Source organism: Camelus dromedarius, chromosome 26 (assembly GCF_036321535.1).
Source record: "Camelus dromedarius isolate mCamDro1 chromosome 26, mCamDro1.pat, whole genome shotgun sequence".
In the NCBI taxonomy this organism is placed as follows: Eukaryota; Metazoa; Chordata; class Mammalia; order Artiodactyla; family Camelidae; genus Camelus; species Camelus dromedarius.
Genome location: NC_087461.1, coordinates 17,163,487 through 17,174,706, shown reverse-complemented (window position 1 = coordinate 17,174,706; position 11,220 = coordinate 17,163,487). Strand labels below are relative to the sequence as shown.

The 11,220-nt window shown below is 45.0% G+C and overlaps 1 protein-coding gene across 6 annotated transcripts in view; it reads right to left on the bottom strand.

Annotated features, from left to right (window-relative positions):
- Window positions 1–236: 236 nt before the first annotated feature.
- The window catches only part of LOC105096304 (kinesin-1 heavy chain), a 45,857-nt gene continuing 34,873 nt past the window's right edge, over window positions 237–11,220 (bottom strand). For 2 of the 6 annotated variants that reach the window (XM_064479428.1, XM_064479427.1), the window contains exon 8: window positions 237–1,386. The gene's annotated coding sequence lies outside the window, so the exon portion shown is untranslated. Of the gene's footprint in view, window positions 1,387–3,658; window positions 3,788–4,199; window positions 4,295–11,220 lie in introns of all 6 variants that reach the window. The other 4 variants (XM_064479429.1, XM_064479425.1, XM_064479426.1 and 1 more) reach the window with 4 other exon arrangements.

The window sequence follows — 11,220 nt, the reverse complement described above, 5'->3', positions numbered from 1 at the left end:
TGTCTTCATGACACTGCTGAGCCCATCCTACCTCTGAACTTTCTGTTCTTTAGGTGTTTATGCCAATTTCCTTTTTTCTATATGCTTCCATATTGCTTGTATTTCTTTTACATTTAGTGGTTATTCTTTTCATAATTCAGAAAAAAAACTTTATATTTTGACAAGCTAATACAGATGAAACAAAGATACTGAAAACTATTTAAGATGTAATATTAAATTTAAAAACTGTTACAAAGTTTTTGATTGAGATGATCTGATTTTATTTAAAAGGTGTACATAATGCTATGTATGCACAGAAAATACCTGAAGGAATGCTTGATAAGGAAATTATAATTATTTTTGATTGATTGGATTATGTGTTTTTTCTTTTTGTCACAATTTTTTTTTACCCTATAAAGATCATAGAATGATTTACATAAAGATTTAAAAGACACAAATTTAAATAAAAATTGAAGCACTTTGATTTGGTCAACAAATACTTTCAGTTTTTTTTCCTCTCAGATTTGAGTTGATAATATTTTGCAACTGTAAAAGTGAAAGAAGAGAAAAAAAAAAAAAAAACTAGAGGCAACTCCTCTTCTCCCAATTCCAATATTAAATACAGACTACACCATTTTGTTGGATTCAGGTAAAACTGGACTCCCCTAAACCCTGCAACTCTTCCAATTACAACCCTGAAAATGTTTCCTCTTTCTTCTCATGGGGGTGAACCTTCTCAACACTGATGGTTTTGGGGTCTTAGCTGATACCAGTTTGCTCCTGCAGGGTTTTACTTCAGATCTACAGCAAATCCAGTGCCGGGTCATATTATGATCAGTAATCAATGCAAAAGATGGCTTTCCATGCCCTGCAAATGAATGCTTGATCCAAAATCGCAATGGGAAACTTGTCTTCAGCGTCTTCCCCTCTCCATTTTAGTGTTCCTCCTCATTTTTTTCTTATTCTCATTCTTAATATATGCTGTATGGCAGATGAAACCATGGATAGTCACTGGTTAAATCCATTTCACCTGTAACCAAATCAAAGTCATTTTAATTGTTACTGCAAAAGACTTGCATGTCCTTCAAGCAGGACATAGCTTAAACAATAAGATGTTTGCTCGAGTTGTTTTCTAGGAACTTGGTATCAGCTGTGTCTGGTGTGATCTGAGCCTGTAAAGACTGGATAGGACCACTGATCCTTCAAGTGGGCATGCGTGAGTTTCCACTGGAAGACCTTTTAAAAGTTCAGAGGCCAGTGGCTGAGTTATGCCTGAGCAGAATGTGGATTATCACACGTATTTCCAATCCCGTTGCCTTCAGCGAGGTGGCTCCAAGATTCGTCTGTCTTGTGACTAATCCTCTCTTTGCTGCAAACCTCCATGTCTCAGCGTCTGGGTATTCTGATCTGGTAACACAAGTATTTGATATACATTAAATATTCTAATCCAATAACACAGGTATTTGATATACATTAAATCATTTAATTCTCACAAGAAAAGCATGGTATCACTAAGACAGTTTTACAGATAAGTTTTTTTTTTTTTGGCAGGTTAGGGGGAGGTAATTAGGTTTACTTACTTATTTTTTGATGGAGGTGCTGGGGATTGAACCCAGGACTTCGTGCATGCTAGGCAGGCACTCTACCACTGAGCTATACCCTCCCCACTACAGTTAAGTCTTGAAGCAGTGGTTCTCATCCTTGGCATTATTAGTATTCGGCACCAGATAATTCTTGTTCTGGGCTGTCCTGTGCACTGTAGGCTGGTGAGCAGCAGCCCTGACCTTAACCCACTGGATGTCGGTAGCATCCCACTCTCCTCCCACAGGGTTGGGACAATCAGAAATATCTCCAGACATTGCCAAATACTCCCTAGGGGGCAAAATTACCCTCAGCTGAGAAATACTGTCTTGGAGATTAACTTACTTCTGTCTTAGACGAAGAGTCAGACTTTAAATCCAGGTCTGAATCGAAACTTACGCTTTTAGTCATTATATGCTGCATTGTTTTCCCACCTGCACCTCTGGCATTCCTCCTCCCTGCCCCTGCCTGCTCTATACTCTTCTCCCTGCCATAACCTCAGGCTGGAACTTTCTTCTTGTCCTCATCTGGGTCTGGCAGTTCTGATCATTCATCAAGAGATAGTTGGACAGAGTTGTCCTAAAGCAGCCCCACCTCCAAAACTTAAGTTTCATACATCAAGCTCTGATCACAGCCTCATGTTCGCCGCTTTATTGCTCCGTCCAGGCTCTGTAGGGTCAGGACTTCATCTGCTTGTATGCTGTGCTTTGCCTGGCGCCTCCAGTATAGAAAAGAGATGCCCATACTTGGTTTTGTTTGTTTGTTTGTTGTTTTTGCGTGGGGGGAGGTAATTAGGTTTATTTATTTTTAGAGGAGGTACTGAGGGTTGAACCCAGGACCTTGTGCATGCTAAGCATGCGCTCTACCGCATGAGCTACACCCTCTCCCCGAGATGCCCATATTTGTTGACTCTCATTAAATTGAATCCCATTGTGTTTCTTCTTTCTTATTGAGAAGATCTATTTTTTTAACCCTTCTTTTTTACCCCTTGTTCAGTGGACAGTTATTTACCAAATAATTACCATATGCCACCTCGTCCCTACTCTCTGAGGATGGAGGTGATTCTTCACACTTTAATGGGGGCTGGTGGTGGAAAATGGGCAGTTACTACAATAGTATAGTGCGCTATACAGGAAGAGGCTTTTTTCTTTTTCTCTTCAGACTAGATTCCAGGTGAATCATCTTCTTCCATGGGTTCTGGACCCCCACCACTCCTATCAGTAAGACACACACGTTTTGCACTGGTTCTACCAAAGTGGAGAAATGAAGTCTCTAGCTCGAGTCGGACTGTCTGCTCTTATTCTGAATCCTGAACTCTCTCGTTTCCCCCACCTCTTGATCACGAGATGACCCCACCTTCCAACTGACCAGAAACTGTCTTCCCTTCTCACTCACGTGCTTACCTGTACCTGCACTCACCTGGCTTCCTTCCCACCTCCTTTAGAAGCCAAGATTTCTCCCTGTCCGTCTCATCTAGACCTTGCCCATGGAACCTTCTCCCTCCCTCTGTGTTGTCACCTTCTCCACTGCAGATAAATGGATCACATCTCTCCTGTCATAGAACAAAATCTGTCCCCAACGCCTTGTTTCTCTCCAGCTGCCAGGTCATCATCTTTCCTTTTCCGCTGCCAGTTCTTTGAAAGCGCCATGTTCATTTACTACCTACATCACCTCCCATCACCCCAACCAGACTCGGGGCCACATCAGGCCCCCAGCTGCCCTTGTTAATGCCAACATCTAAGAACCTCCTAGGGGAAAGTCAAGGTTCCATTCTTCTGCACTTGATCTCTCCACGCCATTGGCCTTTGACAAAAGTAACACTCCCCCTTTTCCAGTACAGGAACTCTACAGCTTCTGCACTTCCTGAGATTCTTAAAAAATCACAGCCATTCTGCAGAGAACAAATTGAACAATATGCTAATTTGTGAAGAGAAAGTGAGTGCTCTCGCCCTCCAGGTTGCAGTCTTCCCCTGTGAGGAAGCTTCCATGTTATCGTTTCCACCACATGAATACATACACTGGGGAGGTTCCTCCTCTTCCTCCCCTGATCTCCATTCCCCTTCTTCCTCCCTCCCTTCCTTTGGTATCTTCCTCTCACCTAATGTAACTTTCTTATTCACAGGGGTTGTTAGCAGAGAAGGCACCCGCTCTGGGTGGTCCAGTCCAGGTGAGGGGGGTGGACCTTCTCTCCTCTCTCCCCCTGCTCTTCTCTGCCCACATGACCTGTCTGAGAAAATGAGGGGAGTTCAGATGGTCCCTGCTCATCTCGTCCCTTCCCTCCTGGGGCAGCGCTGCTGTGACAGATCCGCGTGGTGTGGGAGTCTCACGTCGGTGTTAGGAGGACATTTTACTCTCACGCAGACCATGCCTTCTCCGTAAGCCACTACTCCATCCTAAAGGTGGTATTTGGCTCCAGTCTGCCCTACTCTTTATAGTATATCTTAATTTGTTCAGAATTCAGATCAGAAAGGGGGTGAGGTGACATTTATTCAGGCATATGTCAAGGAAAAATTAATAAATCTATGAAAGAAATGGAAATTTTTACTTGAGCCAAATTTGAGGACTGTAACCTGGGAACAACCCCCCAGAAACCTGCGAGAACTGTTCTGCCCATTCAAAGTCAAAACACAGTTACGTACATTTTTTGAGACACAGGGCTGCACGTTAGATGGCACTTTATTGACAGTTTCCGTGATCCAGATCTGTAAGCACGAAGTGATGGTCATCGTGACTCCTAACAAGGTGGAGAAGGAATGTTATCTTTAAGGATTTGTCTGGCTGATGCTGGGAGAACATCACTCTTTATGGTTGAGAAGGTCTTTCTGCTGAGGAGGAGGTGTGGTCGATGCAGAATGCAGACACACAGTGTGTGGTACCAAGGAGAACGCGGGGAAAGAGGAGGCCAGAGGGCAAAGGAAAATTGTTTTATGTTTAGGTTTTTCTTGTCTTGCCCTGAAGTGTGAAATTTATACACATCTGAACTTTTAATGACTTGTCCTTTTTTTTTAATCAATGAGGGGAGCCCTTTGCATATTAAAACAGTAGTTATTATACCTGTCCATGTACCTCATGGTGTATTGTCTTATGACTTTGTTAATGGTTTTTCTCGCTTTAGGTAAGTGTCTGATTGCTGTGTCATCAAATACGTCGGTCTCTTCTTTTTTGGCCTCTCCCACACAAAGCTTCTATCTTCTCCTAAGTTTTCCCGTAGTGTTTCCATGCTTATATGTTGACCTTTAATACATCTGAAACTTATTTTTGCACATAGTTTGAAGCAGGGGGTTCCAATTTTTTAGTTTTTTCAAGTGATTAATTATGCCAGCACTGTTTAACAACCAATATTTTCCTATCAAAGATCTTTTTCTAATACCCAAGAGGAGCCTCAAATTTGAGATACTCAACTCTTAACTGTTCCCTTTTCTGCAATCTTCAGTTAATCAGAGGTACCTCCACCTCAGTGTTTGACTTTCATATTTGCCATTGTCACCTGACTACTAGCAATTTCTCAAGTAGCCATAATGTTACCTTCCTTTCACTCCTTCAAATCCACCCTCTACGCCTTGGCTCTCAGCTCTCTGCCCCAGGAGCCTTGCTGTATGAACTACATCAGGTTCCTTTGTTCTCTGGCTTCCTACTGGATCTGGCCAAGGCGGACCTCCAGCACATGACTGGAGGGAAGGTGGAGAATTGAATTCCTAACTCCTCAGATGGGCTGCATCCTAAGCGCTCCCCCAGGAAACCTCAGAATGTAACTCTCTCCTGGGTTCTCATAGCTCCCTCTCTCTCATCCCTTTGGGTTTTGGGTGGTAACATTACTCCCCTAAGTGGTTCTCCTGAACCCTACCCATACTTTTATAACTGTCCCTTAATTAAACTCTCCTCAAATTATCTTAATTTGTACCATCTGTTTCCTGGCTGCTACAAGGGGACAATTTTTAAAAATAGATAACACAAGGGATACTTGAATATATTCTTGCTGTTTAAAAAAACTTTTTTGAACAATACCTATAAAGTGAAAATGTCTACCTTAACTTTCAGTCTCCTAATTGGAGTCCTTGCCTCAGAGGTAACTGTTGTTTTCAATTTGGCAAATATCTTTCCAGATCTTTATTGCCAGCTGCGTACAAAGAGAGGTTCTTTTTCCTTCTTCCTTTTTTTTTTTTTTTTTTCTGGCAGGGGACAGGTAATTAGGTTTATTTGTTTATTTATTATTTTTAGAGGAGGTAGTGGGGATTGAACCCAGGACCTCAGGCATGCTAAGCATGCGCTCTACCACTTGAGCTATACCCTCTCCCCTTAAATAGAGGTTCTTACGTATAGATTTGGGGAGCGTGTGTACACGTGTGTTTCCATAAGTGATACCATAGTGTATATATTGGTCTATGTTTTACTTTGTAAAACTGATGAGGATTTTTCCACTTCAGAACAATATAAAACCTAAAGCATTTTAAAGGGGGGGAGGGTATGTCTATACAGTGGGATGCCCTGGAAGACTAGACACAAGGCAGTCTTTGAAAAACGAGGGACTTTTAGTTAAAAGTTGCAAGAACCCGAAACTGATTCAGCTCTTCTGTTTCATCGTGAAGTGCATCTCTGGTCAGCATCTCGGATGTGCAAGATTATGCCCCAGCATTCATAACCACTTCACTTCTAAATCAGGTCCCCCCACTATCTGGCACTCAAAGCGAAGTCTCAGTCATAGGAGGGGATCCCCATCCAGCACGTGTGTGGCTTTGAGGGGGTCCCCTTCCCCACCCCAGCACTGCTCATACTAGAAGACAGAGGGGTGCTGGTCCTCTGCCCTTGTGGGCCCCCTGCAGGGCGCTCGTCTTCTGCATGTGTCTGCCCTGTGTCCTCTCCAGGCCTGGCTCTTTCTCAACTGCTACTGACTTCTCGGGGCAGAGAAAACACTTGGCTGTGCTTCCTTGACAGGTAGGTGTGCGGGGAATTGCATCAGGCTTATTCCACCCCTTTGTGAGTCGTACTTTGCAGACATCCCGCTGAATCACGCCAGCTGGGGAGCCCTGGGAGTTCTCCTCTGATTCCCCAACATATCCATGGTCTCTCCACTTGGTCTTGGGCTAGGAGTGGGGAGAGGGACCCTACGTAGAGTGAACATATGTCCTTCTGTGCCCGTTTGCCTGGGACAGTCCTGGTTTGTGCCTGTGGTCCCAGCCTAGTTATTCCTAGCACTTTGTCTTTCTAAAGTGTCCCAGTTTGGGTTAACCGATATGGTCGGCCACCCCTACACCCAGAATCTAATTTACCTGTTTCCTTTCTAGCTCTCCTTTTTCCTTCTCTCTAACTTAGAGATTCGGTATCTCAGTTCAGCTTGGAAAACCTGACTTTCACCATCACCCCCTATTCTATCCAACCTGGTGTTTTTGGCATAAACCCGATGCTGTGACTCTTTCAAGGCCAGGCTTTTGATTCTGAAAAGCTCAGATGTTCGAGCCTCCAAGATGTATTTCCTCTGCTTCTCTGATGTAATGACCCTTCCCTGGGATATAGAATGGATGTCTCCTGGTTGGCTTTGGTAAAGGGCATTGGGTAAAAAATAAATTGCCACTAATGAGAAACATGTGGTATAGGAATCTGAAAACATAGCCTCCCCCTGAACTCATAAAGGAAGCTGACTTCTCTTAGAGGGGTTCTCTGCTATGCCTCTCCCCAGGCAGTAGACCTGGATCTAAGCTGGGCTCCCTGGGGAGGCAGTTCCACTGCAGGGACCTCGATGGGTTGCTGGCCTGGGACCGTCTAGGATGACCTCAGCCAACAGCTGGCCAGATGCCAGACCATTAGAACCTGGCAAAGGCCCCGGAGAGAGGCACACCCTAGAAAGAGGAAGACTCGAAATTATGTGAGTTTACCTGGAATTAGTTGGAATGAAGTTTCTGCCACCCAGTGCAATGGGCACACAAAATAGAAACTCAGTAGACTTGGGGAAAAATAAAGCAAGTTACATCTTTTGCATATCTGAGCTATGGCCTGAGACTCAGCCCTGCTGCATGCTGGGGTTCATGTGGGGTTTATAATAGTCATAATGATGCTAGGAATATTTATTGATGGCTTACTATGTACCAAGCTCTGTTCCAAGGGCTTTACCTGTGATTTTATAGATCCAATTTGCCCTATTTTACAGCAGAAAATTGAGGTGCAGAGAAAATTAAACGACTGTCCAAGGTCAAAGCATATATTGGCCCTACAGACTGATGACAAACCCTAGAATGGAATTTGAGACCAGTTACCCTAGGACATGAGGAAACTGGTGTGCGGAAGTGAGGTGAACTTCTCAGAAAATTGTTCGTTTAGAACTATTAGTGGGCTGGGGCGAAAATGCATGTTTTAAAAAAAATTCTAGAGTTTCTGAGTCTCTTCAAAATAGCTGGCAAAAAGAAACCTAGGGGTGGAAGGATGGGTAGAGCTCAGTGTAGAGTGCATGCTCAGCATGTACCAGGTCCTGGGTTCAATCCCCAGTACCTCCATTTTTTTTTTTTTTAAAGAGGATTTACAAATTAAAACTACAATCAGGTATCACCTCACACTGGTCACAATGGCCATCATTAAAAAGTCCAGAAAGGATAAATGCCGGAGAGGTTGTGGAGAAAAGGGAACCCTCCTACACTGTTGTGTAGGAGAGAAAAACAAGATACAAATGAACTTATTTACAAAACAGAGACAGACTCACAGACATAGAAAACAAACTTATGGTTACCAGCGGGCAAAGGGGTTGGGAGGGATAAACTGGGAGTTGGGGATTTGCAGGTATGAACTATTATATATAAAAGATAAACAACGAAGTCCTACTGTATAGTGCAGGGGACTGTATTCAATACCTTATAATGGCCAATAATGAAAAAGAATATGACAAGAAATATATTTATTTATATACGTATAAATGAATTGCTATGCTGTACACCAGAAATTAACACAACACTGTAAATGGGCTATACTTCAATTAAAAATAAATAAATAAAACAAAGCAACCCCCACCCCCACAAACACACACAAAAAGTTTTTGCTGGCATCAGAAGAAAAAAAAGCATTTAAAGGCTCTTCTGTGAATTCTGAGGTGATCTGGACTTTGGTATCTTGTAGCTCCTGGTTCCCCATCCGACCACCCAGGTGGAGGACCCTGGGCTGCCGGCAAACTGGCATCCCCTTAACCGGCCTGCCATGAATTAATTCCTGAAGCCACTGCAGACAAGCTGTGCTCTGAAGGAGGATCCCAGTTCCCAACGCCAGAGGGAGACAGCATTCCCCATCCCAAAGGGGAGGAGGTTTTCCTTTTTGTGTTGAGACAACCCCTAAAAGTTTCCGGAAGAACCAATGCCTTCTCTGCTTCTCCTGATTTTGTTTAGTGGCAAACGGAACACGGGGTGGTGGACTGTCACGTAGTATCCAAGGTGGGTATGAGGATGTCTGCGAATTGGAAGGGACCCTGAGAAGGGTGGGGGCCCCGGGGCAGCCTGCCCACTTTCCCTGCCGCACCTGCCCGTGGAGGCCCAGAGGGAACTGGGGAGGGGAGGTGGCTCGGCTGGGCTCCGGGCTGAGGAAGCCACTTGCAGCCAATGCGCCCTTTGAGGAAAGGCAGTGACTCCAAACTCGCTCATGATCACTGCCAAGTAAGTGAGGAGATTGAGAAGGGAGGCAGCAGCCTTGAGAGCCCCCATGAAGGGTGGCTTGGGAGCGGTGAAGGGAAGATGCCCTGGATGGTCCCTGGGGCTGTCTCAGTGTCCCCGCGAGGACAGGTACAGCCAAGCTCCTCCGTGTGGCTGAGAGCAGTGTGCGTGCAGCAGAAGAGCAGAGGCCCGCGAGAGGGCTCTGTAATCCAGCCAGGACACCCCGAGGACTGAGGACGCCCCAGCACAGAGGCCTCTGGGATCAGGCTTCTCCTACCGCAGATTCCAAGCCTCACCCCTCCCCTCAACTGCCAGAATTCAGATGCAGCCCCAGGAAAGGCAGGCAGGGAGCCTGAACTATTGAGAAATCATGATCTGAACTGGCCAAGATTTCACGTTTGCCACCCTGCAGAATGAGGAGTGGTGGTGGACAGTGACCGTCAGACCAAAAAAATCATTGTGATAAAAAATTTGCATTTCTTATACACTTGAGTTTAAGGCCTTAGTAATTGGTATCCATTCAATTTTAGGAAATTTACTAGAACAGACCCTTTCCTAACAAAAGGAATACCTGTGAACTTAAACCGGGAAGTCACCATTCCCTGGAAAGTGATGGAAGGTGTTCTGATTTGGCGAGGTGCCTTGTGCATTTTGGGGAGTGATGTTTGTCTTGATTTGGAGTGTGATGGGTGGAGAGGCTTGGCTCTATGGGAATGAAATTGGTGCTAGTTCCTAAGTTTTGATTGCTGTTTGTGGGCAGGAAACAAAGAAAACAGAAGTGTCTGCTTTTTTTTTTTGCTATTTTTTTGGGGAAGGGGCAGATAATTAGGTTTATTTATTTCAGTGGAGGCACTGGGGATTAAACCCAGAGCCTTGTGCATGCTAAGCACGTGCCGTACTACTGAGCTATACACCCCCCTCCCCGGAAGTGTCTGCTTTGGACAGAGACTCTGGGAGACCCACAGGGATGTGCAGTGTTGCCAGTGGCCCAGGTGACAGTGTGCGTGGGTGGATCCCAGCACCTCCCTGGTACCCGGAGGTATTAAAAGGGCAGTTGGCAGGGATACTGGTGATCTCATGCAAGGGCAGCGGGCAGCCTGTGGGCTTTAGGTAACAGACTGCAGTGAGGAGCCGGGAGGGAAGGGCAGGACAGCACACAGTCCATGGAAGGCGATGTTTCCAGGACTTCTGGGTATCAATGCAAGATGCTGGGACCTGGAAACGTAGGTTATATATAATAAGTGTCCTTGATACTTAAGTGTCAGAAAATCCCATCTCTTTACTTTTCTATATAAAATCAAATCTGGCTTAAAGTTCATTGGCCTGGCTAACAGGATAGCCCAGTTGGTCATTTTTGGAAGACTGTCTCCAGGTGAAAGCATTTCTCCTCCAGGTACCAAAATCTCCCAAACAGAATCTTTGAGTAAAGGAGGTAAATAATTTTGGGTAAGTCAGTAGGTGTCATTTTAACTACCACTATTTCCACCCCTTGGGTTCCTGGCCAAGTGTATTTTGGGAGTATTCCTAAGGGAGAAACAGCAATGCTGGAGAGAGCATATGTTGAATCCCTGCATGGTGTTTCTCCAGCTGGCATGGGGGCTGGCTGCCAACAGACCATGCCTCTGTTCTACCGAGCTACCTGCTTCTGGAGTTGGGAGACATAATATGATTAAGGAATCTCATGGGCATTAGCTTATGGCCTGCTTTTTCTCTGTAAAAATGAGTTCCTTAGTCAGAAGTAACATTGTGTAGGAGAACATGGTGGAGTGTAAGTCATCCAGCAAGTCCGTAGAGAGCGTGCTGGCAGCAGCATGATGACAGCCAGGGAAACCAAATCCAAATCCGGAACGAGTGCCTGTTCCAAGGAGATTGGTTGCCCTTTCCCTGATGGAAAAGGTCCAGTGCAATCAACCTGCCACCTGGCAGCTGGCTCCTCCCCCAGAATCCCTCACAGCACTCAGTGGCACTGCCTGTCACTCAGTTGATCAGGTTAGAGTCCTGGGAGTCTGACATTTTTCCCATTCCTTTACACTCAGAA